We start from the raw sequence: 19249 nt of genomic DNA on the forward strand, positions 1-19249 counted from the left end.
CATGTTCTTTGTCTTTAATATGCCAATGTTTGAGTTTTTAATAAACAGTCGGTTCATCCGTTATTTTCCATACATCTACAGTACAATCCCTCTCTTTTCTCAACTTGTACTTTTTGCCTGCATGTAACTGAACACATTGAGCTGGTTATCGTTATTGCTGTCGGACTCATTCCAGACCTAATTTGACATCAGCTTGATGTACCGGCCTTCATGTGCCATGAAAGTTGATTTATGACAATTGTGCAGCCATTTTTCTATTACAACTTTTCTAAATACAGGAACAGCACTGCTGTGAACTTAAAACACACAAATGCTGTAGTGAAATCAGTGATTTAATAGCAGTAGGCATCCAGTGTCTGGCAAGAACACTACTCTTACAAAAACCAGTCTCTGTTCATACTTGTTTACATGACAAACTGGCAGTTGTACACTCAACAGTTATACTCTACAGTATCTGGTTTATCAGCATACCTGAATGGCACGGTAACACAATGTATTTTATTTTCACTTTTACTTCTGTTGATCCTGTGACCTCTCTAGCAACACCATGGGGACATTTTTGGTAAAATGTCTTCACAACAGATTTACTCACGTGAACCAGGCTCCCAGTAGTTGGATAAGATTTGGCTTTCGTATGAAATAATTTCTGTCCTGTAAAACACACACACATGCTAAAAAGCACAAATGAGCCAGATAAATGATCATTTCTTTTTTAAACAATAATACACAGAAAACCCCAACAATCAGAACACTCTCTTTGAGCCAGCACTTGGCAACGATAGTCCATATAAACAGTCCAGATAAACAGTGGGTGAGGGGCTGAGTATGGAAAAGGCATCTGACAAAAAAGGTTTTGCCAAATCAAACATGTGGATCATCAAAATGAGATTTCCATACCAGATTGGTTGGAGCCCTGATTAAGGAATTTAAATGTGGGGGATATGGCTGGTATAGAGATAGAGACCTGGCTAATATAATTAAGAGAAGGGAGGAAGCTAATCTGTGTGCAGAAGATCAGGTGGCAGGGAAGTAAGACCAGGCACAGTGAAGAGGGATTCAAAGTGTTCTACCATAGTGCAGATAGGAAAACAAATAGGGTAGGGTATTCTTGAAGGAAGAGTGTACTCATGGTGTTGTGGAGGTTAAGAGTATCAGACAGGATCATGAGTATGAAGCTAGAAAGTGAATGGGGGATTTGTATTTATGCCATGCTACCAGATTGGATGGCTGGCTTACCTGTGACAAAGACAGCTGTACCAATAAGGTGATGTCTTCACTCGCACATCCTCCTCCCAAGTAAACAGAAATGATGCTCCGCTCTCAGCCTTTCTCATATGTAAGGCACTACAACTCATGTTTTTAATTAGCTAACAAGCTATGTGCTGTTCCACAAAGGGGCTGGCACAAAAGTAATATTAAAACTCATCACTTCGCTAGAAAATTGTGTATATAATATCAAAAGTAAAAATAATCAATCTGAAGAAAAACATTCCTCCAAAGCAGGGGGTGGGGGGGTTAAGCTTTAGCTTTCAGCTATTGTTAAAACTCTGATCAATTTTATTCAACTCAATTCAGGTATCTCAATTTAATTATGACATGTTCAGTAACATCATGTATGCAGTAACATCATGATGAATTACAAAGCAGCACTAACAAAAGTAATGGAATGAGAATGCTGAAAACAAACAAACAGTTGTTGATTTGCCGTCCTTAGATTAAGTTCTCTCCTCGTGTGACAGTAACAGAAATGATGCATTTACAGGTAAGAATGCAGCAAGGAAAGATTAGATAGTAATCTGTAGGATGATTTTGAAAAAGGAAGCACATGAAGGTAGCTTCAATGATTAAATGGTGGGAAATGAAGAAGCAAGAATGTTGCACAGAGTACAGGGAGGAGTTGAAACACGCTCTGGGTTGCAGGAAAAAGTTATCAGATAACTGGGAGAGCACAAATGAAGTGCTGAGGGAAACTGCCAAGAAGGAAAGAGGACGAGGAGATTTGGTGGTGCAATAAGGAAGTACAGGAGAGTATTCAAATGAAGCGGTTAGCAAAGACAAAAGGGGAATAGTCACTAGATGAAGAAAGTAGACAGGAGTACTGGGGGGCTTATCCTTGAAAACACAATAAGTTTCTATCACCAAAGTTGTGGGGCTGGAGCCTTTCCCAGGCACCACAGGGCAAGGTGTACCCTGGACAGGTTGCCAGCCTGCCACAGTGCCAAGGTTTTTAAAAGTAGAAACGGCTGCTAAAGCTCTTTATGCCTTTTCAAACATCCTTAAAATAACAATCAGAGGAGAGACCGACAAAAATTGAAAACGTTATTGTCTTTATTTTATGAGCACTTCATGTTTCTACATCTAAAAGTAAAGTTCCCCGCCATTTTCAAGCAGCCTGGTTATTGAATTGCCAATTTGAATATGACTGGTTAAAACTGTATGTCTTTATCTTCTCCGCCAGGTGGCACTATTGCGTCATTAATATACAGCATCATTCAAACAAATAAATTCAAGCTTGCAGAGTTTGCAGAAAGGGGCCAAATTTAGATGGAGTGGTTCTAAGCAGCATAATTAGCTACTTTCTCTCTCAAGCTGCCTTTGCAAGAATATGATCATGGATGTAAATACGTTTTTTAACTGAATCGACGAATAATCGAATCCAAAAAATCTAAAAGTTACAAATTATTTTTGTATTTGTATTTATTGTCAGAGAGGAAGTAGCTGCAAAGGTACAGTCTTTGTGACAAGGACAGGGGGACTGGGGGAAATTATCTTTCTCTGAATTTGTCAAAAACTTGCATCACCTGCTGGAAACAAGCAAAGTCGTTGATTTAGTTTACATTCAGAGGTGAAAATGTCCAGCAGGTTTTATTTTTGATTTATTATATTTAATGCTAAGTCTTGCAATGGTCAATTTATGAGCTGGTCTGGGATGCCCTTCTCTCTATTTGATCCCCACTCCTTTTTGTCCCTCCAGTTTTTCCACTTCTTCGTACGTTTTCTCACGTCCAGTCCCACAGGCTTGGCAATTTCATTGGATATGTATCCTACGAATCCTTTTATTGGGTTCGGGAATGCACAGGAGCGATCTGAACAGGCCAAATCACAATATTTGCCGTCTTCCTCAACGGGACACAGAATTACATTTTCCCATTTGCAGCGGGAAAGGTTTCAGAGGGTTCGTAGCCTGAAGTGCAGGTAAATCAAGGTGTGAACAGACAGAGCGATTACACAGATTACACAGTTGCATTAACCAAGAGCTTGATCGCAGCGGAGGACGTACAGTGTTGAGCCTGAAGTTGAAGGTTCACGATGAGCCGTTTCCTGCTGTCTCTTTGGAGGGTCAGAGTGATGCTCTGCCTGGGTCAACTTTTACATTGTGGTAAGCAGCAGTGAATTCCTGTAGTTGCATTTGAGCCTGGTTGATGATCATGAGGAGTAATGGGAAATGTCAGAATATTAACTATGACCAATTTATAAAAGTCCAATAAGTAAAAATAGATGTAAATGAAGGTTAATGTCTATGATAATTCTAAAATGCCATCTGTGCTTTTTGCGAAATGATTTTCAAATTTTAGAAAATGTCATTTAGCAAAAACAGAGTAAACTCACTGATAAATGTTCATTCCTTCTTGGTCTCCATAGTTTTAATATCAGTTTAATTGCTGCATGAAAACAAATTGGCTGTAAATTACTTTAAAAGTCTCGTTCATGAAGAAGTTGTAAAAAGTGTTTGCTTTCTTTGGGGAAAAATGATTTCCCACATCAAATAAAGTGAATCAAGCCAACATACCACAAAAAGCAAAAAAGAAAAAAAAAAAACGAACAACAATAGGATTGGTTGAAGAAAATAGATGTAAGGAATGTAAGGAAAAAAACAAGCAAAAAAGAAACCAAACAACAAGATAACGTCACTATACTCCTGACAAGCTCGGTCTTTGTCTAGACTTGTACACATTATCTCATATAGTTTATAACAGGAACTCCCAATTTTCAGAAATAGAAAAATTGTGACCAAGATACAGATGACATTTCTGACAAAACGTGCAAACATTTTTTCAATCAGAATTACAATTAAATATATCTTTTTGAAAATATTCTTTATACCTGCAAAAATTGATATATCAATAGATGTTCAATGCACAGTCTATATAGTGTGCCATAACCTACAGTATATGATACTTTAATACTTATAAATACACGAGTGACACTTCAAAGTTTCAGGATTCAAATGACTTCATTTGTGTTTTGTCTCTGCTTTACTCAGGAGAGGCCAGAGTGAAAACTGAAGCACAAGCTGGGCCTCTGTATCGTGTGTTAGGCTCTCCCCTCTACATCACCTGCAGTGTGAGTGGCTTCAGAAGTGAAAACACTGACAAACATTTTGAATTCCGTATGACGAAGCCTTCAAACCCAAACTTTGACATCCAAATCATCAGTTCACATGAAGATACTTTTGGATATTCTTCTCACCTAAGAAGGTTCTGGTAATTACACGAGAAACTGCATTTTGAACCATTTGAATCCTATGGAGAGATTTCTGTGATTATCCAAAGCAAGGGCGTAGATTTGGCATGGACGGAAGGGACGTGTCCCCACCAATATCCAGCGATTATTGAATTGTCCCCACCAATAATTTGATATCTTCGAGTAAAGAAAAACAAAACCTAGAGAAAGAAAAGAAAAACGATCTGTCAGCGTCTCATTCACTCAGCGGAGCAGAAAGAGTTAAATTACGTTCTTTACTGGAGTCCTACGTCATGTGACAAATATGGCCAATGTGATTGGCTGTGCCTTTCAGGGAGCTCTGTTTAGTTTTATCAGCGGCAAGCCTTACTGCTAATGTATCAGAGATGTTGGTGTACTATAACTGAAGTAATGTTGTTAAGTCCTTAAAGTCATATTCTTTTATTGTTTTTACTGTATATGAAGCTGTTTTTATTTTTGTATGATACCTGATTTATATGGAATATGGCTGAAGTAAACTAAAGTCTAAAATACTTAGTCAGTCATTTATTTAATAGTAATTTAACATTATATAATTCACATATAAAACTATGAATTGTAATTTTAAATGGTTTAAAAGCATGTAGAATTGCATATGTAGGCAAGTATATTTCTCCCTTTTTTTTTTTTTTTTTTTAAATCAAGAAGCAAACACAAAAAGGAAGAAAAAAAAAGAAACAGGGCAGGGTTCGGTGGTTGAATCATCCGTCCCCACCAATGCCAAAACCAAATCTACACCCTTGATCCAAAGTAAACAGAATCATTATAATCAATAACCACATAACCAGCGCAAACAAAAATAACAGTACTGTTACCTGTAAATGATTGGCATAGCTAACTAATAATACGAGGGGAATATTCAGTCCAAGTGATACTCATATGTTTCAAAATATAAGGTGCTATCAAAACAACACCTAGACTCTAAACCTGGGAGGAAGGAGCAATTAGAGAAAAGTCAATACATGAGAGAATTTACCACATTTATTCAAAATGGTTTTAGTTCCTTTAAGAAGAACTTCTGTTTTCTCACTTTTAATTTCATAAAATTAGCAGATAACCACAATTTAATCTCATATAAGCAGTCGGTGACAAAAGAAGGTGGGAGAGTGGAACTAGTCTTAGTGGAAAGATACAACTTGGTGTCATCAGCTTAACAACATAAACTTATGCCTAAAAATGTGAGCTAAAGATAAAAAATGAATATTTAGGCGTGAGCAAAAGACAAATCCTTGGGGAACACCACAGACAACCAGAAGGGGTTGTGATCTGAAATTTTTTAACTTTTCATACTGATTATGATGTGAGCTGTGATAAACCAGGCATGTGAACTGACAATATTACCAACTCATTCTAATATCTTTTAAAAAAAAGTTTTCTTTGTCCTTATTCACAGAAAATAATCTCTATGTTCCAAAGGAAGATACAGCGATGAATATAAGCAGAAACCAGGATTTTACTTTCCCCTGTAACATCAGTAAACAATCCAGCAATGAATCCAAGTTCCAGGTCACATGGTTTTGGCAGAAAGAAATAGAAACGAAACAGCGCCCCATATTTACAGTCTACAGAAACTCCATTCTGCAACACAGGTTTGGGGAGAATGTTCGCCTGAGATACGACCACCCTGACCCCAGCCAATTCAGCCTCACATTCTTGAACCTTGGCCCTGAAAATATTGGCCTGTATTTCTGTGAGGTAGAGGAGTGGCTGCCTTCTCTGTCTCATGGGTGGAGAAAATTTGCAGTGGAAAAGTCAGGGCATTTGAATGTCAGTGTTCTCACGGAAGGTAGGCATGTCTTGACACACTTCTCTTAACATGTCATTTCTCTCAGTAAATATCAAAAGATCATGAGGAAATACCTTTCTTTGTCTTCTTCTTTGCAGGTGATGCTAATGCCGATTCTGAATGTAGCACAAGAGCTTATATAATAACTATTGTAATTCTCATCATCTTAGTTTTAGTCCTATTGCTACAGGCTTGTGGACATCAGATAAGGTGGAGACGACTGAACAGCAGAGGCTTTTTTTTTTTTAAACACATGATGTTATATGCAAGACTTTTTAGTTGGACTGCATATACTTTTTAGTACCATTTAGAACCAGTCTTCAATCAACCTGTCTATAACATTCCATGAAATAGATCTAGTGATTTACTTTCAGTGCAAAAACAAATAAGTTTGAAGAATAAACTCAGCATTTTGGTAAACTACTGTGCCAAAATAAAATTGTGTTGCTCTGCAAATACTCATACTGCAATGTATTGTATATATTTTCGTACATAAGTGTAATTTTCTCCTCCTCTTTTCTTTTTTTAATATATTTTATTTTTGCTTTTACAACTGAACACAACATACTTATACAGATTCATTTGTAAACAGTTACTACAGTTAGCATATGTGGATTAGTAAGCATGAAGAACAATAAATGAATGAAAAAAAATAACTAAGGAGGTAAAGAAAATTTAGAGAAGAAAAAAACATAACAATAATAAATAAATAAGTAATTAAATAAGGAGGGGGAGGAATAAAATTAAGATCAATTCATTTTTAAGAATTTTAGAAATGGCTGCCAAATCGTGCAAAAACGCACCAGTTTCCCTTTCCTGTCAAATCTTATCTGTTCCACCCTGGCCACAGACACCATCTCGTTAAGCCACCTCTTAAAACACGGGGCCGAAGGAGACCGCCACTGTAAAAGCATGAGTTTCTTTGCAGCAAGCATACCCATTGTGATTATCTGTTTTTGTGAACAACGTCTGTGTAAGAGACTGGAACAAAATCCACTTGTTGCTTTTACTTTTCGGGGAACAGCCATAGACATCAGATTACTGTCATGCCGAGGAAGGCTCTTGTGTGGTGATTGTGTACAAGTTGGGGTAAAACTTAGTGTTTCTCTGAAAGATGTGAGAGACTAAAAGAACACTCAGGAACTTTATGGCAGACCGTTCTCTCAGGCTCAGAGAGATGATGTTGTGCTGCACTTGCTCTTGAATTTTGCCAGCACTTCGCAGAGTGGTGGACTGGGCTCCTTGGTACAGCTTCTCTCTGCACCTTGCTGTACAGTTCACTCCCTTGTGTTTCCATGGCAATGCCCGTAAGAGCAAAACAAAGAAACACTGAATTTGGGAGGCAAATCAATGCGTTTAACTATGCAGCAAAGACTAGCAGAGGCAAAATCACATCCAATGTTTTTAACAAATTAAAATACATTAACTTTACATTCAAACATTAAAATATTAAACAGTCAGTTCATACGTCTACAGTACAATCCCTCTCCCTGTAGCTGAACACATTGAGCTGGTCATCGTTATTGCTGCAGTGTCATTCCAGATCTAATTTGACATCAGATTGATGTGCTGGCCTTCATGTTCCAGCACAGATGGAAGTTGACTTTAGATTTCCCCACGTGTACCAGGCTCCCTGTAGTTGGATAAGATGTGTTGTTTGTATGAATTTATGTCCTGTCAAACACACACACATGCTAAAAAGCCAGATAAATTATCATTTCTTTCTTTAAACAATAATACAGAGAAAACCCCAACAATCAGAACACGCTCTTTGAGCCAGCACTTGGCAACGATAGTCCATATAAACAGTCCAGATAAATGTGTTGTTGTTTTGCACATATGTCTTTCCTTGTTTGTTTCAAATGTGAATTTTCCTTAGGGACTATTGCAGTCTTTCTAATACTTTCTTAACATTTCTCCTCTTTTTCAAACATCCCAAAAAAATAAAGCAACTAAAAGAGAGAATTTAAGGACACTGGGTAAAACTGAACTTCTTTTGGTTCTCCACCAGGTGGCACCATTGTATCATGAATCTACAGCATTACTCAATCAAATCAGTTCAAAAGGGGCAAACTTGGATTGGGGGATCAGATTAAATACCCACTACTACTTTATCTCTCAAGCTGCCTTGTATGAACATGGTCATGTTATGTAATTAAGTTATAAACTGAATCGATGTGTAATCGAATCAAGAAAACGTGAAAGATGCACATACAAAGTTACAAAGCTACAACTTAAAGCTAAACTTTAAGATTAGGACGGGGGGCAGGGCAGGGGTCTTTCTCTGGACATTCATGCTATGATTATAATTTATTATACTGATAATATGATTGTTTTTCTCTCACTAATAAATTCAAAAAGTGCAGAGGAGGAATCGATTATACTGAACTGCAACACAACTGTTGCTGCCTGTCTCACTTTATGCCGCAGGGTTTTGTGGGGGGAGCCCACAGTGGAAGATTCAACACAGAAGTCTAAATCAAGGTGGGAAAAGGCGCAGACAGATTTTGATACAGCTACACTGACTGAGGAAATATTGTTGGGCTTGTAGCTGAAGGTTTGGATGATGAGCTTGAAAAGTACATTTTAAAGGAGAGTTAGTAAGTAGTGCTATTGGTGCTATTTAGTAAAATATAGATAAACACAGAATCACCATCAATAAATATGTCGTCTGTGTTGTGTGCAACTTGCCTTTTCAAATTTTATATGATTACAACCCTCAGAGATTAAACTCCCTGTTTCATAAATGAGAATTCTTATTTGGTCTCTATGTTTTAATATCAGTCTAACTGCTATATAAACTTAAATTAACTCCAAATTATTTTCATGAATCACTTTTTATGAAAAAGTAGCAATAAGTGTTTGCAATCGTTGGGGAAAACTGTTTCCTGCATGACGGAAAATAAAGTGAATCATGCCAACACGCTCTTATTACTTGCATTGAGAGAATCATGAACATTTTATTAATTTAACACCATATTTTCTGAATCTACTGTAGGATTATCCTCTTCTTTAAACAGTAAGACTGAGCCTTGGAGCCACACGCCAAAAGAAAATGGTTAAGACATGTACACACTACCTCAGCCACTTCTTCATGATGGTAAACCACAGTATCCTTAATAAAAAATTAAACATCCACAGGTTAGAAGCATTTAATTGATTTTACTCAGTCATGCTATATTAAAAACACATCTTGATATTGGTCAGCACATTAATGTTTACTTATCCTATAGACACCTGTGTGGATGTCTCACTGTTTTCATTTTTTATCTTGAGTAGAGGTGGTGGAGCCATCGTCTCCGTCTCTGGCAGTGGAAATCTCAGCACAGCCAGCAGCGCTGCAGGAGGGGCAGGAGCTGATGCTGTCCTGTGACATAAACACAGAGGACGTGGAGAAAAGATTCTTCTCTGAAGCATGGCTGAATGAAAGTGTGGAGCTGGCTCTCATTGGTCCCACAGGTGTGTTCACTGTGGCGCTGGAGTACAATGTTCGTCAGAAAAATGTAGAGTTCAGAGCCGACCAGACTGGGAACAGAGATTACTGTCTCATCTTAAAGTCTGAGAGAACTGAGGACCAGGGAGAGTATATCTGTACAGTCTGGCCTCAAGAGAGAGGCCAAGATGATGCTTTTATTCAGGTAGAAGCCAAGGACTCCAGCTCACACCGGGTCAGAATTAACACATGCACATTGGGTTATTCAGGGTTTAATTCAGTGTACTTTTTACATTGTTAATTTTATCTGTTGTTATTAAGACTTACACAAAGCGTTACTGTCACGGCCAGCGGGGGCAGACCGTGTGGAGAGTGTGTGTGGTGGACCCAGGCGCGAACACAGGCGAGGAGACGGGAGTGAGCTTAAACTGAAAGCGAGCCTTTATTTGGGCTGATGCAGAAGGGAGTAGACAAAACATAACAGGGACAGAGACTGCAACTAACCAAAAACCTAAACTGGAAAAACACTAACCTGACTGAAAGGAATAACTAGGACCACCGTGAACAGAATGCTGTGCAGATGCATGGAAACTGTGAACCAAATGGCGTGACGAAAACAGACATGAACATGACCTGCACGGAACCTCATTGTGCGGCTGCATGAAAAACAACATAAACCAAATGGCAAACATGAACTGCACAGAATCCTGAAAAACCACTTAACTTGACCAGAGGGGAAGTACACAGACAACACGACGACAAACAAAGGAAGACTGAGGACTTAAATACACACATGAGGTGATCAGGGGAAGTGGAGACACATGAGAACACAGCTGACTAGAATGAAACATAATGACAATATAGAGGAGAGTAACACTAGCTACAATGAACAAAGAACACCAGACTCTTCCAAAATAAAACAGGAAACATGGAGACATAGACATGGAGATAAAACATGACATGAACTTAACCGCATAGACAAGAAACATGACACATAGACGCAGGAACCAGGGAGACTGAGTACAGGGGGAGATGACAGAAACAACTAAGAAATAAGGACTAAACAGCAACCTAGAAATTAACTAGATCGAAAATGAATACAAAAACACCTAAAAACTCAAACACTGGGTCACGTGACCCATAACCGTGACAGTTACTTTGCTTATTTATTTTGTTTTCTGTTAGTAAAATTACTTTTTCATGAGTAACTTCTCAAACACAGTCATACTATTTGTCTGGTACCTCATCTCCTCACAGAAAACAGGCTGACAGTCAAAATGCAGCAGGCTGTAAATGTCACCGAAGGGGGCGGGCTGCATCTCTCCTGTAAAGTGGATGGGGTTCAAGGTCAGCTCTCTGTCACCTGGCAACACAAACCAACACCAATGGCCTTGTTCACCAAGATCATCAGTATAAGTCGGGAGGGTGTTACAGAGATAGCAGAGGAGTTCATGAGTTGCAAAGTGAGGGTGATGCGTCCAGCAGCTGATCCTTGAGCTTGATGAGGTCAAAATGTCCTGTGTACCCGTGTCTGGGCAGAAACCCAATAGCAAGACTCACAGCCAGGCACAAACTACCAATGTAACAGTGATTTTTATAGGTACGATGTGTCTCTGCTAAAACAGATTCAGGGCACATGAAGTTACAGAAGTACCCATTTTGAGTTAAAACAGGATACATTTTTGCATTGTGAAGCATGTAAAGCTATTTTATAGAATCAGTTAATAAACATGGAGCTGAAAATGAGCGTAAGAAGCTATAATTAATCTAATATCTTCTTGCTGCAGCTTTGTTTCAGTTGCATAGCATTGAGAGTCACACTGATCATCTGATTTAACTCCTTGTAAAAAAGCATATTTCCCAAAACCCAGCAAAATATGCCACCTCTCCTGGTCATCTTCTGGGCACAGCTGATGTCTGCACTATCTCTCTTTTTGATGTTGATGGAGTCATTTCTTATTCTGTCTCTATCCTGTGTGCAAGCTGCTTGTGTCCTGCCTATTGTTAAATTGTTTTTTTTCCCTCAGTTTGGTTGTTTACAAGTCCTCCTGAATTCTCTTTTATCTCTTTTGTCTGCCAGTATAACCCAGAATTTCATTAAGTCTCACTGACTGGTCTGTTATTAAAGGTCTGTTAAACTAAAGTTTTACCCTTGTGCTTATTCACAGAAAACAGTCTCTCTATTCCAAAGGAGGAAGCAGAGATAAAGCAGAGGAACAAGAAAGCAAAATTTCATCATCCCCTGCAACATCAACCAACAACCCAGCCATGAATCCAAGTTCCAGGTCACATGGTTTTGGCAGAAAAAATCAGAAACTAAACAACGCCCCTATATTCCACAAAACGCTATGAACAGAATCGACTTTTGGAGATACCTTTCCTTGTCTTCTTCTTTGCAGGCAATGCTAATCACATCTCTGAATGCAACATGAGTACCTATAAAATAACTATTACAGTTCTCATCGTCATAGTCATGGCCATATTGCTACTGATGCTCAACATGTGCAGAAGTAAAGGCTCAAAAGGAAAGAAGTCAACTCCATCTCGCTGGGGTGAATCGCTCCCTTTGAACACCAATCAAGGTGGAGACGACTGAACAGCAGAGACATTCTTTCTATGTGATGCAATATATGCAAAAGAATTTAATAGCTGTACTTTATCTTCTTTTAACTCATATTTTCCAATTAAATCACTCATGTTTCAATTTATCTGTTCATAGCATTTCATGGAATAGCTCTACCAGTTTACAGTGCAGCTGGGAATAATTTTAAAGAATAAAGTCATACCGTGGTAAACCAATGTGCCAAAATAAAAATGTGTTGCTCTGCAAATACTCACAGACTGCAATGTACTGTATATATTTGCCTATAAATGCTAGTGTGGATCCGAATCTCTGGACTTGCACAAAACTGAATAAATCCAATCAAAATTTTGATGCTTTTCCTCCATCTGTCTCACACTCTCCTTCTTTCTCTCCTCCCTTTTCCTGACTCTTTTTTTTTCCTTCATCAGCCCCATAAATCTTTAACACCCCATCTGTTTTAGAGACTGAAATAGAATCTACTTATTGCTTTCACTTTAGAAGAAACAACTGCAGACATCTGATTACTGTCATACTGAGGAAGGCTCTTGTGTGGTGATTGTGTACAAGTTGAGGTAAAACTTGCAGTGTTTCTCTGAAAGATGTGAGAGACTAAAAGAACACTCAGGAACTTTATGGCAGACTGTAGTTCTCGCAGCCCCAGAGAGATGATGATGTTGTGCTGCCTTTGGTCTTGAATTTTACCAGCACTTCACAGAGTGGTGGACTGGGCTCCTTGGTACAGCTTCCCTCTTAACTTTACTGTAATTTCACTCCCTTGTGTTTCCATGGCAATGCCTGTCAGTGCAAACAAAGAAACACTGAATTTGGGAGGCAAATCAATGCTTGTAACTATGCAGCAAAGACTAGCAGAGGCAAAATCACATCCAGAGCGGCAGCCATTAGAGCTCCCTCTTCATGCTCTTTGCCTTAATAAAGTCTCAAACATTTGCATATTAAACAGTCATTCCATCCATTTTTTTCTTTCATATTAGTGCTGCTGCATGCAGTGTAAAGTAAAAGCCTGGATTTACTAAAACAGTACAATCCCTCTCTTTTCTGAACTTGAACTTTTTGCCTGCATGTTGCTGAATACATTGAGCTGGTTAGCGTTATTGCTGCAGTCTCGTTCCAGATCTAATTTGACATCAGATTGATGCTCTGGCCTTTGTGTGACATGAAAGCACTTGATTTATGACAATCGTGCAACCATTTTTCTATTACAACTTCTCTAAATACAGGGAGAGCACCAAAGTTGCTTTGAAAGGTTTCCCACATAAATGTAAATTATAATAGCAATAGTAACAGTGATAGATAGTAATAGCAGACAGTAATAGAGATAAAACAGCAGCGGGCATACGGTGTCTGGTGCTGCGATAAATACGTCTTTTTGGGAAAAGAAATCAAAAGAGCACTACTCTTACAAAAACAACACCCCTGTGCTTACCTACATACATAAACAACTAATAAGCCAGTTGTGTACTGTGCCTGTGTAGTTTATCAATGCATGTGAATGGCACAGTGGCAAAATAAATGCTAATAAATCCCCCAAACTCTTATTTTCATTTTTACTTTGCTGATCCTTTGACCTCTTCTCTGGCGAAACATCTCCACACGTGTTGTCATAAAATGTGCAACACATAATCATGATGTGCACAGAACGCTAATTGCTGTGCTGAGCCCCTGACTTTTAATCTAGTGACAAAAACTGGATGCAAAATTGGATTTTTTCTTCTAGTGCCACCATCAGTTTCGAAATAATGACCTTAACAGCCTGCCTATCTGACAGATGAAGATTCCAGGTCAAAACCCCAAACCTGCAAGAAAAAACATTCACATTAATGCTAAATACAAGTGTCTTGCATTCTATTTCACTAACAGTCAGAAAGTGAAGTATTATATTCGTATTTTATCTGCTAAAACAACACGAATTGGAGTTGACATTAGATTTCCTCACCTTAACCAGGCTCCAAGTAGCTGTGTATGACGTGGTATTTCCGTAAGTTCATTTGTGTCCTATCAAACATACATACGCATGCACACACACACACACACACACACACACACACACACACACACACACACACACCGTAAACAGAACAAATGATCAAAGTTAGACCTAAAACACCCTCCTGAATGAGAGGATAATGTGTCCTGGCAGAGGTAGGGATATAACATAGGGAGGAGAGAGAGACACTCAAACTGCCATCTGCACAAATTACGTAACGCCTCTCATCGACACTGAAAGTCTTCTCTGAAGCACTGCCTCCTTTCACCTCATCTCGCTGAATCTCTTTGCTTATACCCCCAACTCCACTCTACTCCCTCATGACTCCTGTCTTGCCTTTGATATTCCCTTTTCTCACAAGAAGAGGACACAGCCTGACAGCGCTGCCTTCTGTTCCCAGTCTGAACCAAAAGCTTTCTCTCTCTCTCACTTGCAGACACTTTTCCCTCCCTCTCTCTTTCTCTTTCGCTCACAGTCTTATTCGTCAGCACCAGAGGGAGCTATTGTCACCCAGAATGACAGAGATCCACAGCAGTCATCCCGTTACCATAGAAGTGAAGTGCTGGCCAGCTTGTCATTGTAGCACCCAATCTGAAAATGTAAGACTTTGAAAACTGTCAAGTACTTTCTCTCCTTTCACTTGTTGATTTGAGGTCTCTTGGTGCTGGGAGCTTTGTGTGCAAGTTTTCTGTCTGTGTATATGAGAGAATAGAAGAAAATTGTCTGCAAAGTTGCAAAAGAGCATGAAGCAGAGAGACGTATAGTCTCTATAGCTGTTTTCACACATGCACTTCAGCCCTGAACTTTTTTAGACCCTACCCAACGGACATGCATGAGTGAATGCAAAAGATTCCGTTAGAAATGGCATTGAGCAGTCCTTAACCTGTCAGCTCCCTGCTCCATTGTAAAAATTGTGAAGGTAATAGTTCTGTGTATTCATACAGACTGAGTGCTTCTTTTTTTTTTGCAAGCCTCCAGCATACTTTACCCTAGCAGCACCCTCGCCTAAGCCAAACGGTGAGAATGCATCTGAAGCAGAGTGTCTCACACTGTCAGCTACATGAAAAACAGGGATAGACATCTGAAAAATGACCTCTTTCTACTGACATGGTCTGGAGTTCATGTGTGAAAATCCCTTAAGGGTCTAAGGATGTAATGCCACTTCAAGCTGCACATTGTCTTCTGATACAGCATTTAGGAAAGTACTTGCTAACGGAGTGTGACTGACAGGTCTTTTCACACAAGCACACAGAGTATTACCTCATTTATCCAGGCCCACCGCTCAACACACAGATATGTGGGCACACAAACTATATACAACTCTCTAAACTGTTAAGAGCTGTCTGCTTTTTCTTGTTGAGGCCTGATTATTATCCCCAGAGACTGTGCCGGCTGGTAGAAGGAGCTGGAGAGTCCAAAATAAAAACAGCTTAAATGGTGCAATATGAAGTAATAGCCTGTTCTGCTCCCTGTCAAGGGAGCTCTCAACAAACCCAGAACTCACTTTTTTTTCTTTCTTTTTTTTTCATTTCTCAGCTTTACTCTCACATACTGGAACTGCATGAATGAATACCCCAAAGCTGCTTTATCTGTGTGCCTCCTGTTATTACAGTATAACTTACCAGCGTGTCTGTCATGTTTGCCTGTCTACATGTATGTGCATGTGCTGTCACTAAAACCTTTAATCATGTTAGAAATAACTGAGCCTCCCCTGACAGTAGATATAAAAACAAGAACGAAGAAAAAAAAAACCATATCCAGCAAATTCAAAGTTCATTATAACTGCACCACAAAGCATTGATTCATGTGTCAAAATGAACTTGAGTTTGCTTTTTTTTTTCTTGGCATATTTTTTATATATTTATTTTTGTTATTGCTTCCTTTGTCATGCTGTTGGCGCATGAATAAAACAATGAATCCTAACTGACTCTTGATAGAGCATTTTTGTTCTTTATCATTCCATCTCGCCTATTCTCTACAGACCACTTCACTTAATCAGACATTCCCTTCCCACTGACAAACAAGAAATAGATTTGCTTTTTGGGGGATTATATGCTACATACCCTCCAGAGCTGATAAAATGATAACGCTTGCCCTGTCGTTGTGCCTTTATAGGACTGCTGGGGCTTTTCCTCTGGTGCGAGCCTTGCAGCTACTCTTGGTTGTTATTGTGACTATCAGCATTCGTGCTAGAAAATGCACTGCTTAAAAAAACATTAAGGGACACGCAATCCTGAACACAAAGTCAGTTAAATTTCAGAGATATTCGTCTCTCCCATTAGGGAGCGTAAACCATTGTGAATCCATTTCAGCTGCTTAGGTGCAAATAAAAGTGGCGACAGGTTTACTGTAGAAGCAAGAACAAGACAACCCCTAAAAAAGGAAGTGGTTTTGCAGGTGGTAGCCACAGACCATTGTTCTCTTCCTATCCTAACTGATTTTTCTCTTGTTTTTCTTTTTGCTGCTGTTTTTGTCGCAACTGGGAACATGAGATAGCACCTGCAGGTCATACAAGTTGCACAGGTAGACCAGTTCCTCCGGGATGGCACATCCAGACCTGTTGTCTCAAGAGGGTTTGCTGTGTATCCTAGCACAGTCTTAGCAGGCACACCAGGACATATGCCACTACACGAGGAGAGCTGGACAAGGTCGACAATCCAGCGGCAGTATCTGCTCCTTTGTGTGAGGAGGAACAGGAGGAGCGCTGCGAAAGCCAAAAAACGTCCTCCAACAGGCTACTCATGTAGCGATACCATGGCATCTCCAGATGTTTACCACATCTGTCACATGTGTTCAATGTGAACCTGCTCTCATCTGTGAAAAGAACAAGGTGCCAGTGGCAGGCCAGCCAGTTCTGGTGTTCGCTGGCAAATGGCAATCAAGCTGCACAGTGCTGGACTGAGAGCACAGAAAGGACGTCGGGAGCTCGTGCCACCATCATGGAGTCTGATTCTGATAGCTTGGCCAAAAGTATGCAGGAGAGTGATATATTTGAAGTTTTACTGGGTTAGTGAGGCTCGACTGTTCTCTTAATATTTTGGGCAGTGTATTAACAAAAGTCTGATTAACTAAGGAGACAGAAGGCCCTTACTTATGAGATGAGATGTCATCGACAGCAAAGGTTTTTTACATTTAAGATCATGTCTTAGAAAGCCAAAAGAAAAAAAATGAATGCACAAGCAGATTTGTTACCACATTAAATTTGTCTCACCTATGATCGATCATTTAACCACTCACTATATACTGCATAGAGTCTGAGTATACATACATATATACTCCCTCAATTCTCTCCGTCACCTGCAAACTCATCATTCTGATTAATTGAGATTTTTGGCCAGATTTCTTCTTTATATTTCTTTTATTTTTTTCACAGTTCAGATTTTTTTGTGTATTTTTATTTCCTTGTGTTCTTAGTGGAGTTCTCCCGGTGTATGACCTTTTGTCTCGACGATGCACTTTGCCTGCTTCCTGCTGGAACTGGTTGTCCTACTGACTGCCTAATTTAGATCTAGGATTTTGCTCACCACTTCCTCGTCCTCCTACACTTGGGTCCTGTTCTCTACGAACCTTTACATCTTTAGAACATAGAAGCCAATCTAAAGCACCTCGAGATGACCGCTGAAAACAAGTGATACATAAATTCGACTGATTAAAAAAGTGTAAAAGGATCAGGGAAATTTAAAGAAAAGGCTCTTAGCAAATTCTAAACATTTAGCAAAAGCCAACATAATGGCACACAATTGGATTCTGACTGAAGTTATTAAATGAGAACTCTCTGTGGTGAGAAAATGGGAAAGCGGCTAAGCTGGTTCAACACTGTCTGTTTACAGTTTATCTGATTTCAATACTGACAGCAGTGCTACAGAGAAAAGGCCTCTTAGCTATAAGGGATGAGAGCCGAGAAAAATGTCAGCTGCCTCCAAAACATTCGTTCGCTGGTATCTCAGAGCTGGGCAACAAATGCAGCTATCAGGGAAGCCTATCAGCAGCGGCCTTCCAAGCTGGCACTCATCACCCTCTGGCACTCAGGCTTTCCTCATAACCACTGTCCAACAGGGTCTCGCATCCAAAATGTTTCCCTGAAAGGTAGCAAGGCGAGAAATGTCATGGTCAGTTTGACTTTGACTACATGCTCCAGCTTCAAATTTTCTTAGAGGAATGAGAATGAGATTGCTACCACCGTTTTAGGTGTTAGCTGCTAGGAAAATCTGGCACCTGTGGTGTCTGTTTGCCACCTTCCACCACAAATTATGTGTGAAACCTGTCTGCTGCTCTATGCAACTTAATATAGCTCCCTTTTACCGAATATATTTCTTTACACCCTTCTTATTTATAATTTCAAACCCTATGTTTTTTCCTTCAGGAATACATAATTATTTTTTCACCATTATGTGAACCTACATCAAACTGAAACTCACATTTAAGAGATGCAAGAACTGTTTCCTGTACTCTCTAAATTGTCATAATAATTCAAAGAGATAAGCACAACGAAAGCCACCTGAAACTTAAAAAAATAATAGAAACTTTCAGTTGCCCTTGCTGCTTATGAGCCACTCTATTCCAGTCTTTGTGGATTATTGTATTTGCCTGTGTATCCAAATTATGCAGCAAAGACTGAGATGACACAAATTGGCTCAAAACTCAAATCAGACGGATCCATCGAGCAAACAGAGCCAATCTGATTGTATTTACTTTTTTCTTTACTTTAGTTTTGAACATTTGAGTAGCTGTGCACTGCCATCAGGACACCGACACCCCTACTGGAGTGGGATAATTGTGTGCTCAGAGGCACAAATGTCTCTGTTCTCCTCACTGGCATGTTGAATGTCTGACGATTCTGCGCTGTCTGAGCAATTTATTTACGCCATAATGCCAGTTTTGACGGCTGCCTCGCCTGTGACTAAGATGGCTGTGCCAACAAGCTGATGTCTTCATTAG

At 39.4% G+C, this 19249-nt stretch overlaps 1 long non-coding RNA gene across 1 annotated transcript; it reads left to right on the top strand.

Annotated features, from left to right (window-relative positions):
- The first annotated feature begins 3263 nt into the window (after positions 1-3263).
- Positions 3264-8539, top strand: LOC120717494. The gene is made up of 4 exons (XR_005692214.1): positions 3264-3379; positions 4265-4484; positions 5897-6289; positions 6388-8539. It is a non-coding gene; the product is annotated as an uncharacterized LOC120717494 (long non-coding RNA).
- Positions 8540-19249: the final 10710 nt, after the last annotated feature.

The sequence above is a fragment of the Simochromis diagramma genome, unplaced genomic scaffold (genome assembly GCF_900408965.1).
Source record: "Simochromis diagramma unplaced genomic scaffold, fSimDia1.1 OVJJ01000501.1, whole genome shotgun sequence".
Taxonomy (NCBI): domain Eukaryota; kingdom Metazoa; phylum Chordata; class Actinopteri; order Cichliformes; family Cichlidae; genus Simochromis; species Simochromis diagramma.